General features: G+C 34.9%; 1 protein-coding gene across 1 annotated transcript in view; it reads right to left on the bottom strand.

The window, feature by feature from the left end:
- Positions 1–14,713, bottom strand: part of CALCRL (calcitonin receptor like receptor) — a 97,300-nt gene that overhangs the window by 42,424 nt on the left and 40,163 nt on the right. The window contains exons 2-3 of the mRNA XM_035007571.1: positions 601–691; positions 336–425 (exon numbers count right to left, since the gene is read on the bottom strand). The gene's annotated coding sequence lies outside the window, so the exon portion shown is untranslated. The remainder of the gene's footprint in view (positions 1–335; positions 426–600; positions 692–14,713) is intronic.

Genomic DNA, 14,713 nt, shown 5'->3' with positions numbered 1-14,713 from the left:
AGCAACCTACTCTGACAGTATTTTTATGAGATATAAATTATCATGGTATAGTCATAATGTATTTATTTAACTGAATGTGTAAGAAGTATTTTTCAAGGCAAGGGAGATTTTAAAAATCTGATCAATAGATATTTGCCAGAAAACTATGAACTTAGATTTAACTTTGTTAAGAAAGTTGTCATGATTTTTATTATAGTGCCAATATTAGGGCCAAAGAATTATAAAAGCCATTTCCACATATTATGCTTATTATTTTTATTATCACATGCAATGAGAGCACACCAATTTCTAGAACATAGAATCTATATCATTGCTTGCCCTCACCAATGACTCACCCAGACACAGCTTTTCTTTTTAACTGTAGCAATCTTCCAAATAATGTTTTCTCTTCTATCAGCTATACTGAGTTTTTATTATTAGTTGACCTAAAAAAATATATAACCAAAAAATCAGGAGGCATTGTATTAATTTTAGATATTAAAAAACATGTAAGAGAATGAAAACAATGAAGCAGAGTTTTTGTAATTTAGTAATTAATGCATTGATATTTTAGTTTTTATTACATTTTACCATGAGAAAATCTAATTTTCCAATACTTACATACACAATTGTCTCCAGACTCAAATCACATTTTCCCTTGGATCATATTGGATGTTGTCTTGAAGAATTTCTTAAATCCAAGGGTCATGACCTGAAATATTGATTGAGGTAATAATTTAATGTTATTTCAATGAGCCAACAAAATTTCCATGGTAAATTGAAATTTTCAAAGAAAATACCACTATTAAAATATTTTTATTAAGCTATTCCAATCTTTAAAAATCTCTTTTGCTTACAATGTACTTGAATTTTTTCACAAATATTTGTTGTTTTCCATTATTTGGAGAAACTTAAATTAATTTCCATTCATCCAAGTAGTAGTTAAGATATTGAAATTTTAAACTACAGTTTAATTTTCCTTTGAATGACTTTCTTTAATAACGTCTTGGAGTGTGTTAATAGTCTTACTTACATATATCCATTCTCAAAGCCAGAAACCATATCTGATTGATCCATGTATCTTTGGTGACTGGCAGTTAACTTACATTGGCTGTATAAATGAATGAGTAAATGAATGAAAAAAATAAACCAATAAACTACTTTAGGATTTTAAACTTACAATCAAGAAAAAATAATCATAACTATTAAATAACTGCCCTTTCTTCTATTTGAAGGCTTTGATAGTGTTGGAATCTACTATGCTGACAATGAAAATTGGAAAAGAAAAGTTCTTATACCAGCAATTTTACTTTCTTAAAAAAATAATGTCCTGAAAAATATTTATTTTTCAAGTTTTGTGTTGTTTGGGTATTGAATAAACAATAGTTTACTGACTTTGGAAGTCTTTATAAAGGTTAAGCCAAACTTAAAGAATTGGTAGTTCACATTTCTCTGTATAAATACACAAATAAGAATGTAAAGAAATATTATTCTATTTGGAAATCAGATAGGTTTTTTTTATGAAACAATGCTTTGATGATTTACACATGAGTCAGGATTAAACTAACTATAATATGTACCTGGGCTCAAAAACTGAAGGGAAAAGTCCTTCAAAAACATGTCTGGAGTTTTACCAAACCCAGTATATTTGAAAAACATTTCACCCAACACTAGCAGTTATTTGTGTTGCTTATCTAATCAGAGGCTTTAAAATCAGAGTTCCAAAAAGTATGTTAGTGAAATACCTTTTAGTGTTTACTAGATTATCCTGGCACTTGTAATTTAAGAAGACTTTATCCATTTCACGAAATATTTACCAATGCAAATAATTCCACTTTTATAACTTCCTTCTTTACCCTATTCCTTAGTGATCTGGAAAATGTGTTACTAGTAACAAGGTTGTTTTTTGCACTGTGTAAACTTGTAGCACTCCCAATCAAGGGGCGGGTCTATAGCCCTGGTTTTATCAAGGATGCAGCAGCAAGTTTGGGTGGCAGTTTTTCAAACACGTGGTGGACACCTGTACTCTCCATGAAGTCTAACAATGACCATTTCAGGTGGTGATCTAAATCATTTGAGTCATCCACCTGGAAAAGGACCTATCAAATTTTCTTGCCAGCAGACATGGTGGTGAGTGGTAGGTAGGTAGGAATCGCCACTTTCACTGAATGTTCTCAAGTTCAATAATGGAGGGCTCATGACTGGGCATGTAGATAACACCACTGAAGACATATCTGAAGGTCACTTTAGACTGATTTGGTAGATGTAATGGCATGATTGTTATCAGAGGTAGGTTTAAGTGTATTCCTCAGTTTAGCTCAGTGGTTCTTTGCATGCTCCCTCTAATATGTTCATTCAGCAAGTGGTTCTCTTTTCTATATTTAGCTTATTCCAAATTTATCTTTGCTAAAATACATTTGATATTAACTGACTAAAGCTGTTAGGCAAATCATTGTAAATCTGTTTCAGATCTTGTTAAATTATTTACTCACAAATGAGTTGCATGGTGCCTTGTGAGATACAGTAGTTTCCATAATTCTAAAGAGAGATAAAATATGCAATGAAGGGTCAAGTTAAATGACTAAATCTGCCAGTGGGTTTTTCCGAGTGTCAGGTTTGTTTAGTAGGAAAAGGGCTTATTCAAAACTAAGAAAGCTCTAATTTAAACTCTTAAGTGAGTTTGTAACCATAATGGTACTAAGAGTAGTTACTGGCATTTTCTCTAACTGCTAGCCTCATGGATCCTATCAGTACTGTTTTATTTTCACTTTTCAAAATTATACAAAGTGGAAGATTTGGTTCTACTACTAGAAACAAAATAACTTTCTTTACTGTACACATGGAATAAAAAAAGTAGTCTATTTCTAAATAGTCTTCATTCTTCTTGTCCAAAGAATCACCAACATAAAGTAAAAATGATTTATTTCATCACAGAAAGAACTTTGAAGATGAAGAATGTTGTAAAACCTCAAAGAACTTTGGAAATATAGCTTCCTAGTCACTTAGGTCTTTATGTAATCTCATTCTGGTTTCATTTCCTAAAATTACCATTGATCTCTACCACAAAACACTTTTCATAGAGCTACATTTCCAAGTCCAAAACTTTTAACCAATCTTTTTTGCTTTCTTCAGTGTAAAAGCATGATTTATTCTGCATTAAAAAATTATAAATCAGTGTGACCTAATCAATACTAAGTAATCAGAACACAAAAACCTAAATCCTGTAAATGCATAGCAGTGCCTTGCAAACTTGCTTCTTATTTTCTCAAAATTTTATTATTCCTATACACACTTTTCATTAATGTGTTTTTTTTATAACAGTTCTTAGTTTTAGTTGAGTTACCGAACCCTGATACTAAAAGTATATGTTTGTGCCAAGATTAAGAAAAAAAAAAAAAACTTTTAACTTCTACTCCTCCATTTCCAAAATATCTTGGATTTCTATGGGCCCTGTGCCATATTCTCTTCTCCCCTTACTTATCCAGTCACTATAAAGTGGGCTAACAGAAGCATTTCCTATACATACCTCATTTACCATGAAGTGTCCTGAACCTTTGTATGAGCAAAGTGAGGATTTTCTATTTAGTACATGCCTTTCCCTTGTGGCAAATTCAACACGCTACATTTCTTTTTTTGTAATTTGAATTCAGTTAATTAACATATAATGTATCACCCAGTGACCCCATCCCCTCCAACAACCCTCAGTTTGTTTCCTATGATTAAGAGTCTCTTATGGTTTGTCTCACGCTACATTTCTCAATCAAAATAGGGAATAAGTACTCTTCTCCAAACCCAGTTTTTCACACTTGGATGGCAAATGGAAACTTCTTTCTGTCATTCTACACTGTATAGAAGAGATTGTGCCACTGAGTAAAAATGTCAAAGTACAAGATCCCAGTTACCTCTTATTTTCTCCTCACTGCTTTTTTTTTTTTTTGTCAAAATCCTAAGTCTTTCTGCTAGAATTATTCTTGCAAATTACTGTCTTTACTTCCAATAAAATCTTTAAGAAATACATGCCAGGTGGGGTGCCTAGGTGGTTCAGTCAGTTGGGTGTCTGCTTTCGGCTCAGGTTATGAGCCCAGGGTCCTGGGATTCAGCCCCACATTGGGCTTTCTGCCCAGCGGGGAGTCTGCTTCTCCCTCTCCCTCTGCCCCTCACCTCCCCACTCGTTCTCTCTCAAATAAATAAATAAAATCTTAAAAAAAAAATACATACCAGGTTAAGGTTTTAACTCCCTACCCCCATACTGGCCTGGAATGTCCTTAACACTTTTAATACATGAAGCAGTAAAAAAAATTAAAATATAAGGACCTCTTCTTCCTAAATATCTGTTACTGATGTAAGAAACTCAAATATAAGTTTTTTTTTTTTTTTAAATAACATCATTTGGGGCTTCCATAATTTTTTAGACTATTGAATGAACAGGTACCAAATCTCTGATGTGGCATAAACCAGTGTTCCTCAAATTGTGGGTTCATGGATCACTGGCTTTGGAATCACTACTAGAACTTGCTGAACATGTTAGAATGTCTAGGCTCCACCACAGACCCTCTGAATCATAATCTTTGGGAGAAGAACTGGGAATCTGACTTCAAGGAAATTCTTGGCCTATTAAATTTTGTGAAACACGACATAAATACAACAGCCTAACTGGACCATGCTGAAACCTGGACACACTTCCTCTGTCTCTAGGTACTGCCAGACTATTTTATTTTATACTTTTAAAGATTTATTTATTTATTTGAGAGAGGTGGGGAGGGGCAGAGGGAGAGGGAGAGAGAGAATCCTTAAGCAGACTCCCGGCTGAGTGCAGAGCCTGAACACAGGGCTAGATCCCAGGACCTGGATGTGAAATCAGGAGCTGGTTGCTTAACTGACTGAGCCAGCCAGTGCCCCTTGCCAGACTATTTTAAAAATAACAACTAAGGGGGAACCTGGCTGGCTCAGTCGGAGGAGCCTGTGATTCTTGATCTCGAAGTCATAAGTTCAAGCCCCATGGGGCGCCTGGGTGGCTCAGTCTGTTAAGCGGCTGCCTTCAGCCTGGGTCCTGATCCCTCTGATCGAGCCCCGCATCGGGCTCCCTGCTCAGCAGAGAGCCTGTTTCTCCCTCTCCCTCTGCCTGCCTCTCTGCCTACTTGTGCTCTCTCTCTATCTCTCTGTCAAATAAATAAAATCTTTAAAAAAAAAAAAAAGGTAAGTTCAAGCCCCACGTTGGAAGTGGAGCTTACTTCAAAAAAAATAGATAAATAATAATGACTATCAAGTATAAATCAAGCAAAATATTCTACCGTGTTCCCAGGCACAAGAAATGTCTCAGAACTCCCAGAGCAAATTATCCAAATATCTATTTTAAAATGTATCCTGTAATGTTGTAATTATTTTTGTGTGTGTCTGTTATGCCACTAGATTGTAAGCACAATAAAAATAGGACATGCATGGTATCTACCTCTATAACTCCAAACCCTAGGCATAAAGAGAATAAATAGAGGGCACCTGGGTGGCTCAGATGGTTAAGCGTCTGCCTTCAGCTCAGGTCATGATCTCAGGGTCCTGGGATCGAGTCCCGCATCGGGCTCCCTGCTCAGCGGGGAGCCTGCCTCTCTCTCTGTCTCTCTGTCTCTTATGAATAAATAAATAAAATCTTTAAAAAAAAAAAGAGAATAAATAGAAGGTGTGTTTTGAATGGATGACTTACAAAATGAATTTAATTAAGTTGAAGAGACTGGTGTTTGAGGGTGCTCTTAGCCCTATGAAGCACATTATAATTTCTGACACCTTAAAAAAAAAAAATCATTGACTGGATTCTACTCTAGGAAATTTGGATTCAGTTTATCATTTGGGGCCTAGGGATAAGCATTTTTTCCAAGTTTCTAAGGTGATTCTAGTATACAGCTAAAGTTGAGAACCAGTGGTACAGATAAAAGAATTCTGTGGTAGGTGGAATAATAAGCCCCCAAGTATTTCCATGCCCTAACCCCCAGAATCTGTCATTTCAAGATTATAGACCTTAAAATAGGAAGAGTATCCTAGGTTACCGTGAAGTATTCTGGTAGGCTAAACTGATCATTTGAGCCCTTCAAAGTAGAAGAGGAAGGTTGAATAGTCAGCCACAGAGATGCAACAGAAGAAAAGGAAGCAGAAGAGATACGCACAGCTGACAGCTTTATGAGGGAGCCCACGTACAAGGACTGGAAAGAAGCCTCTAGGAGATAAAGGTGGCTCTGAAATTAATAGCCAGCAAGAAAGTGGGGACCCCAGCTCTACAATCTCAAGGAATTGAATTCTGCCAACAACCTGAATGAATCAGGAAGTAGATCTCTCCCAGAGCCTCCAGGACAGAATTCCTTGACTTTGGCCTTGTAAGACTTGAAATAGAGAAACTAGCCAAGCCCACAGGACTCCTGACCCGTAGAGCTGTGACACAATAAATGTGTGGGGTTTTTTTTGAAGCTACTACATTTGTGGCAGTTTGTTACAGCCGTAATAGAAAATTAACTGCAAATCTTCACCTGATCAAAAATTACATTTTCCCATCAAGTATAAGTGGTAACTTTTGGCTTCACAACTGGCCAGTCATTCCTCCTAACTTTAGAACACATTTATCATAGTGCAAGGCAATCACATTAGCTGAATTTCTTCCAGATGTTCCTAAATTGTTAGGTGATCTTAAGAAAATCATTTCAACTCTTTTCTGCTTGGCTTACCCAACTAGAAAAATGCACACTTAATCTTTAGCTCCCTTTTCTATATTGCAGACTTATTGAAAGATATGTGCTGGAGTCAGAGAGGCATAGCTTCAAACTCCAGTTCTTACAACACTTAAACTCACTATTTCCTGACAAGGGAAGGAGTACACAAATAGTGGCTTGATCAATGTCACTTAGAATTTTTATCATAATTAATCTTGTCCGGTTCTTTTAAGTGTTAAATTACATGATAGATATAAAGAACTTATAATAAACACCCAATAAGCATTAGCTATTGCTATTATCTTTATTGTTCTATAATTTTAATTAGTTATGGCAATGTTAATCTCATATCTCATGTCTCATACCTATCTTAGTGACTTGGCCAAGGGCATACAGATGCTTAGGCTGACCCTAAGCTAAGAACTCGGATTCTCCAACTCTAAATCTGAAGCCCTTTGCCCAAACTATACTGACTCAGAGAATTGAGCCATTTTTTGGGGTAATTAGGACTTAGAAAGTGGTGCAGGATACATTTCTGTTTTGCTTATTCAGTTATTTTGCTTAACCATCCAATTTTCACATTTCATTTCACTTTCATTTATCAAACACATTTTTATTTTTTCTCACGCAATTTCTTCTTTTGATTCCGTTTCTTAGTAAAGTCAGGATATTTTACTTTTTTTAAACTTACATTAGTAAGTTTCACAACTCAGACTTGCCATTCTGGTAAGGTACCAAGATAAAAACCACATGCATTTTAATTTAAGAAATACTTCTGGAAACTCAATTAGTCATCTTACCCTATTTATTGAGCATCTACTTTCACCTAATTGTGTAGGGAGATAGAAGTGAATATAAGTTAAGATTCCTCAACAAAAATATTTATCAAGTTAGAGAACAGTAATCTTATTTTAGTGGTTTAGTTCATTACTTTTAAACCGAGTCCATAGGACTCATTCATAAGGTTCTAAAGAGGGATGATTTCACCAACATTTAAGATAGGAAGTTAGTCCTGGTGCTCAGTCAATATGTTGTCATTCAATGAGCTTGAGCAAGTTACATACCTTCCCAGGTATCTCATTTGTAAAATGAAAGAGTAGAATAAGATTATTTAAGCCTTGGGTAAGTGTTCAAAATTTATGTAAAAGGCAGGATTAACAGTTTTGTTCAAACTAACTCAAATCCAAAATATCCTTGAAACCAAGCCTCTCTGACACAGTTTTTTCTGGTTCAGGAAGACTTTCCCTAGGTTTCTTCCTTCTAATTGCCCAAAGGAGTTTGAGTTTGAATCTAAGACAGTGGAACGTAGACCCATGATTTTTTCTTTTGCTACATGAGAATTCAGGGAAAATGTATCTAGATCAAAAGAAATCACATCTTGATTTTACCTCTTCATATACTGCCTCTTTTTAGAGCTGTTCTTACTTTTGAAAAGCTGTTTGGGGTAAGTCTAGTTCTCTCTTCTCCACTGCAGAAAAATGAAATTAGAAAAGCAAACATATTTCTTCATAAGCCCCCTTGCCAGACATCTTCAGAATGGGATCTGATTAATTCATCTAAGCCAAAGTATACTTATTGTCATCAATAAGCCTAAATGCTCCTGGGACTGGAAGCCAACAATTTATGAATTTGGGATACATTGGGTTTTTATCTCTTTTGCATTTAACAAGAAATTACATAGGTAAAAAAATTTTAAGTTATACAGCTCAGAAATTACAGGACATGTTAAGGAATGATTCAACAATGCATAAACTCAACAAGGTAATCAATGAAATAGCAAGAAAGATTATTACATTTAATTCATCAAAATCTTATAAATGACCTAGTATATAAAAGCACTCTAATAGCCAATTTTAAAAAGTCAATAAAAGCCTCCAGAAAGTATTTTATTTTGAAGAGACATCAGAGTTTAACTATAAATTCCACGTGCTAAGAAAATAAATATTATAAATATTGCCCTACTGAACAATGATACAATTTTCCCTTTTCTAGGGAGATTATAAAATGAATAAAGTAACATCCACCTGATATTTAATAATTAGCCCAATAGAGGGACATCTGTGATAAGTAGAGGCAGGAGTTGTACTGGTTACAAATTCTGATTTGAAAACCCAACTCAACCTCATACTTCCAAGTTAAACAACTTCCGTAAGAATAGCTTTCTCATTTGCAAAATAGCTCCTACACTAAAAGGCTATTGTGAAAATAAAATGAGATAATGTACATAGACTTTTTAGAACTCAGTAAAGTTAGCTATTATTGTTATTACTGTTATTTTTATTATATCACATTAAAATTTTTAGAAACATAAACAAGATTATACATGATTTTAAATTATTTGCCACAATTTCTACAGCATTATAAATGAAAATTTACCCTATATTTCAAGGGGTGGTCATATGCATTGTGAGTTTATCTTCTTTAGAAATAATGTGTTTGGTTTTTATTCTGTCATTTAAGCCAGTTATGAAAATATCAAATAAAGTGAATGGTAACAAGTATATTCCCAAATCAGATGTCCATTTAATTAACATAATTGCATATTTCCTAATATTGAACTTATATAAACTAAAGCTCTAGCAAATTGTTTGTATACATTGTAATCAGATAGTCACATCTTAAAGAATATAACATGCTAATCCAATTAAAAACAAGATATAAACTCTCCCAAATTTGAGTTTAATTTTAGGTTGACTATAATAGCCTTTACTGATACTGTATTGGTACCAAAAAAAAATATTGACTCTCTGCTTACTTGCTTATCTAATGAACATTCCAGGTTGAATAGCTGTATAGCCATTAAAGACAGATAAAATTGTGATTAAATTTGGGACTTCATTTTACACTCTGAAGTATGTACTCATGGGAATAATTTTCCCATTGTGGGCATGATTAGCCATTTTCCGGTGATTTTGGTCACCTTCTTTTTATTTGAAAGAGGCAAGTGGCCAAATCTCAGCCCAATTAGTAAAAGATGGGAGGGAGACTGAAAAAAAATGCTTTGTACTTGATGGAAACACTCTCCCTCCAGAGATCTAATATGGAAAGAATTGCTTGCTCAACGAGCATAGAAACAAAACATATCTTTCCAGCTCTTTGGACTAAGAGCTTTACACCTATTTCCCTTTCACAAAGTCAAGAGTCAAATTCTATGTGAAAACATGTTTTCTCCAAAGGCAATAAAATCAGAAAACATATAATTCCCCTGGAATTTTAATTTAACATAATAGCTCATCATCAATACTGTATTTCTGTTATTTGGGGCTTTCAATTTTTCTAAAAAAATCAAATTTATACAGTACCTCCTAGCATATCTCAGCATTTGGGAAGCTGATGATACTGTCGATCCAGCACAATTTCCCTTTTTCCCTGATAAAATGAACCCCTCTTTCCAGCAGAGAATCTGTCCCCTCTGGTTCAAGTGAGTCTGTCCTCCTACAGAGGTAGGAAGTCACTAAAATCTGGTCAGATTAGCATAATCTTCTGATTTTGATTTGTTTAGGCATGGAAACATGGTCAAGCTACATCATTAGTGTTCTCCCTAGGACTTCTCTATTAGTGTTATCAGGGAAGGTTTTCTCTTTCGGGGGGTTGCAAAGCAAGTAGGAGAAGGTATATCCTAATGCATCCTGCTTACCGTATGGAAAAAAAAATTTTTTAAATATGAAGTCAATCAGCTGAGAGCTAGGTGGAGATTGGTGGAGAATCCGATGACATTATTAGAGCCTTTGAATCTCGCCACATCCAAAATAAGCTATAATAATGGACTTCCTCACCAATGTAGCCAGTAAGTTATATTTTATGCCTAAACAGGATTGATTTGGAATTTTGTCTCCAAATATTTGCAACCAAAACATTTCTAACATTTTTAGAAATGCTGGTGGAGTGGAATGATTAATAAGAAGGTTCCATTTTGCATTTTGCCTAGCTTACAGAGCCTGAATGTTTTCAGGTTAGTGACTTTGCTAGGCCTTAGTTTCCTGACCTGTAAAATAAGATGACTTAAAGCTCTTCTCCATTTTGTAATCTAAATATCTACAGATTATTTTCCTTTTCACCAATTTTTTTTTTTTAATCTGAAATAGACTTGGAAGTATATGTTCTTGGATAGTCCACAACTAGTATGTGCCTATAGCAAGATATTTATAGCTTGCTCAAAAAATAATGGGACACCTGGGTGGCTCAGTCAGTTAAGGTCTGACTTCAGCTCAGGTCCTGATCCCAGGGTCCTGGGATCGAGTCCCGCATCAGGCTCCTAGCTCAGCAAGGAGCCTGCTTCTCCCTCAGCCTGCCACTCCCCCTGCTTGTGCTCTCACTCACTCTCTGACAAATAAATAAATAAAATCCTTATTAAGAATAAAAAATAAATGCAACTCTTACATGAAAATGTATGAATAAATTTTTGTGACCTTGGGTTATGCAGTGTGTTTTTAGATATGATACCAAAACACAAGTAACAAAGAAATAGATGTTGGACTACATCAATATTAGAAACTTTTGTGATATAAATGATACCATCAAAAAAATGAAGAGGCAAATCACAGATTAGGAGAAAATATTTAAAAGTCACATATTTTGGGCGCCTGGGTGGCTCAGTTGGTTAAGCGACTGCCTTCAGCTCAGGTCATGATCCTGGAGTCCCGGGATCGAGTCCCACATCAGGCTCCTCGCTCGACGGGGAGTCTGCTTCTCCCTCTGCCTTTCCCCCCTCTCATGCTCTCTCTCTCTAATAAATAAATAAATAAATCTTAAAAGTCACATATTTGATAAAGGACTAATGTCTAGAATATACAAATAACTTTTATTATTCAATAATAAAAAGATGAACAACCCAATTAAAAAATGGCAAAGGATCTGAATGGACATTTCTCTACATAAGACATACAAATGACCAACAAGTATGTGAAAAAACACGTTCAACATCATCAGTTATAGGGAAGTGCAATTCAAAACCACAATGATACCATTTCATACCCACTAGGGTAGCTATGATAAAAAGGTGACAATTATAAGTATAGGAAAGATGTGGAGAAATTGTAACTTTTACATTGTTGGTGGGATTGTAAAATGATGTAGCCACTTTGGAAAATAGTTTAACAGTTCTTCAAAATGTTAAACATAGAATTACTATATATATATATATATATATATATATATATATATATATATATCTGACAGAAATGAAAACATATGTCCAAAAAAAACTTGTACATGAATATTCATAGCAGTATTATTTTTAATAGCTGAAAAGTGGTAACAACTCAAATATCCATCAAAAAATGTGATATATCCATACTATAGAATATTATTTGGCAATAAAAAGAAAGGAGTAGTAATACAACGTGGATAAACCTTGTAGACATTACACTAAGTAAACAAAGCCAATCACAAAAGACACATATTGTATGATTCTATTTATATGAAATGTCCAGCATAGGCAAATTTACAGAGGCAGAGACCAGATTAGTGGTTTCATGGGGCTGAGGGAGAGTGATGATGGGGACTGATTGCTAATGAGTACAGGAATCCTTTCTAGGGTGATAAAAATGTTCTAAAATTAAATTGTGATGATAGTTGCACAATCCTGTGAGTATACTAAAATCATTGAACTATACACTAAATCAGCGGATTATCTAGCATGTGATTTGTAAGTTAATAAAGCTGTTTTTTAAAAAGTAAATGCAAGAAAAAAGGTATGTGTATATAAGGGAAGATTTGTGCTGAGCAGAACATCTAGTTTCCTCTCTCTCCTTTGTCAAGAGATAATATTCACACTGTAAAACAAAACACAATGAACAAAAACCTGCATAATTTACAGTGTATCCCATGGATGTAAACTCTGAATTGTTCCTTCGATTTGATGCATCAACTCTATTTTACATGTTTAGAACTGTTTTATTTGTAAGGAAAAGTACATTCTCCTTGAAATTTGCTTTTCAGCTCATACACAAAAATATTATATTTCCTTTGAGATAAAAATTTTAGTTTATAAAAAATAACCATTATACATAATTGAGGCAAAAGCTATTGTGATAAACTTAGAAAATATTCCTTAGGTTTAAAGAATTTAAAATTGTTATCTCTTTTCTCCTGTCAGTAATTTCTTTTCTTTACATTTCTACAGTCTTATTTTATTTTTCTTACAGGGGTGGAAAACTGACAATTTATGTACAAAAAAAATTGTAGATATTTGTATTCCACTTGTGACATATTTAAATTGTATTATTATAAACAATAACAAAGAAACAACAAATGGGAGTATTAGCAAGAAAAATTAAGGAACTTTAGTACATTCTTAGAAATTAACCCAAGTTAAAAAGCTTACATCCCAACTATTTCCCTTCTATGAAGTTATTACTAGGTAAAAGAAAAGTGAAAGAAGGATGGAAAAGAGAGAGGGAGGAATGAAAGGAGAAGGTAGAGGTAGGGAGGAAAGAGAAAGCTCAATGGGTGTGTCTCAGGTAAATGCACACTTTATTTAAAATTAACCACATTTTCCCATTATTTTTGTAAAGAAGCAAACAGTGTTGATAATACTGAAAAAATTTTTTAAAGATTTTGTTTATTTGAGAGAGAGTGTGTCTGCGTGCAGGAGGCGGGGGAGGGGCAGAAAGAAAGGGAGAAGCCGACTCCCCACTGAGCAGGGAGCCCGACAGGGGGGCTCTATTCCAGGACCCTGTGATTATGACCTGAGCCCAAGGCAGACACTTAACCAACTGAGCCACCCGGGCACCCTGGTAATCCTGAAATTTGTTCCTTTTCAGGATCTCTATATCTTACAACCATTAAACATAGTTTCATCTTCGTATTTTTTAATATATTCATTTATTTATTCATTCATTCAAACATTTATTTAGAACCCAATATATTCCAAAAGCAATGTTAAGTGCTGAGGATCCAGAAATGATACAGTTTTGCTCTTAGAATTGGTTAAAACTTTGTAAGTGAAGAAAGGCATGTACAAATATGGATAATGAAGTGTTATAGGTAGTCAATAAATAGTTTTTAGTGTTTAATCAGAGGGAATGATGCATTTTACATGGGAGTGGTTTATGTGTGAGTGTGTGTGTGTGTGCACGCACACACATGTGGAGAGAGCGAGAGAGACATAGAGAATATGACACTTCAGTGTAGTTTTAAAAAATCAGTAATTTGAAGTGCCAGGTACTTGAAAGACGTAGGTACGTAAGAGATGAGGCTTTCCAGGGAAACAGAGTGGCAAATTAGAGACAGTATTTTCTGTCATATTGAGGAGTTTTTGTTTAATGCTCCAGACTAGAGATTTTCATCTAGAATGCCTGCTCTGACGTGCTGTGGCTGTGATTAGCAGGACTGTGATTAGCAGCGATGAGCTTGAGTCTGGACTCAGTGAGAGGCGCTGATCCATCAGTGATGTCTGCCATGGGCACCATCCTAAGGAATAACATGTATCCCAAAGATTTGCTAACTCCACTACAAATAATAATAGTAGTAGTAGTAGTAGAGCACTATGACAAGTTTTCGTTTTAGAAAGCAGGAGGATTGGGTGCCTGGGTGGCTCAGTTGGTTAAGAGTCTGCCTTCAGCTCAGGTCATGATCTCAGGGTCCTGGGATCAAGTCCCACATCGGGCTCCTTGCTCAGCAGGGAGCCTGCTTCTCCTTCTTCCACTCCCCCTGCTTGTGTTCCCTCTCTCGCTGTCTCTGTCAAATAAATAAATAAAATCTTAAAAAAAAGAAAGAAAGCAGGAGGATTAATTCAAAGATGGCAACAAGGGTAGTTGTAGAGAGACAAATTAGAATACTGTAGTGACTTTTAAGTAAGTGAAGCAAGAAAATAATCATGAAGGCTAGAATTAAGAAGAAGAATAATGGGGACAGAAAGGAATATTTAACAGAGATATTAAAAATATTTAATCTGTGAGAATAGGAGAATTTAGGGAGTATAAGAAACCTAAACAGAGTCCCCCAAATTCTACCATGAGTATCTGAATAAGGTCCAATCACTAATATAGGGGGTACAGCAGAGGAAAAGGGGTGGTAGGAAAATATCTGAGTATAGATCA

This window comes from Mirounga leonina, unplaced genomic scaffold, assembly GCF_011800145.1.
Source record: "Mirounga leonina isolate KUSES-001 unplaced genomic scaffold, KU_Mleo_1.0 Mir_151, whole genome shotgun sequence".
NCBI classification, from domain to species: domain Eukaryota; kingdom Metazoa; phylum Chordata; class Mammalia; order Carnivora; family Phocidae; genus Mirounga; species Mirounga leonina.
The sequence above is the reverse complement of the archived record's forward strand: the minus strand, read 5'-3'. Positions and strand labels throughout refer to the sequence as shown.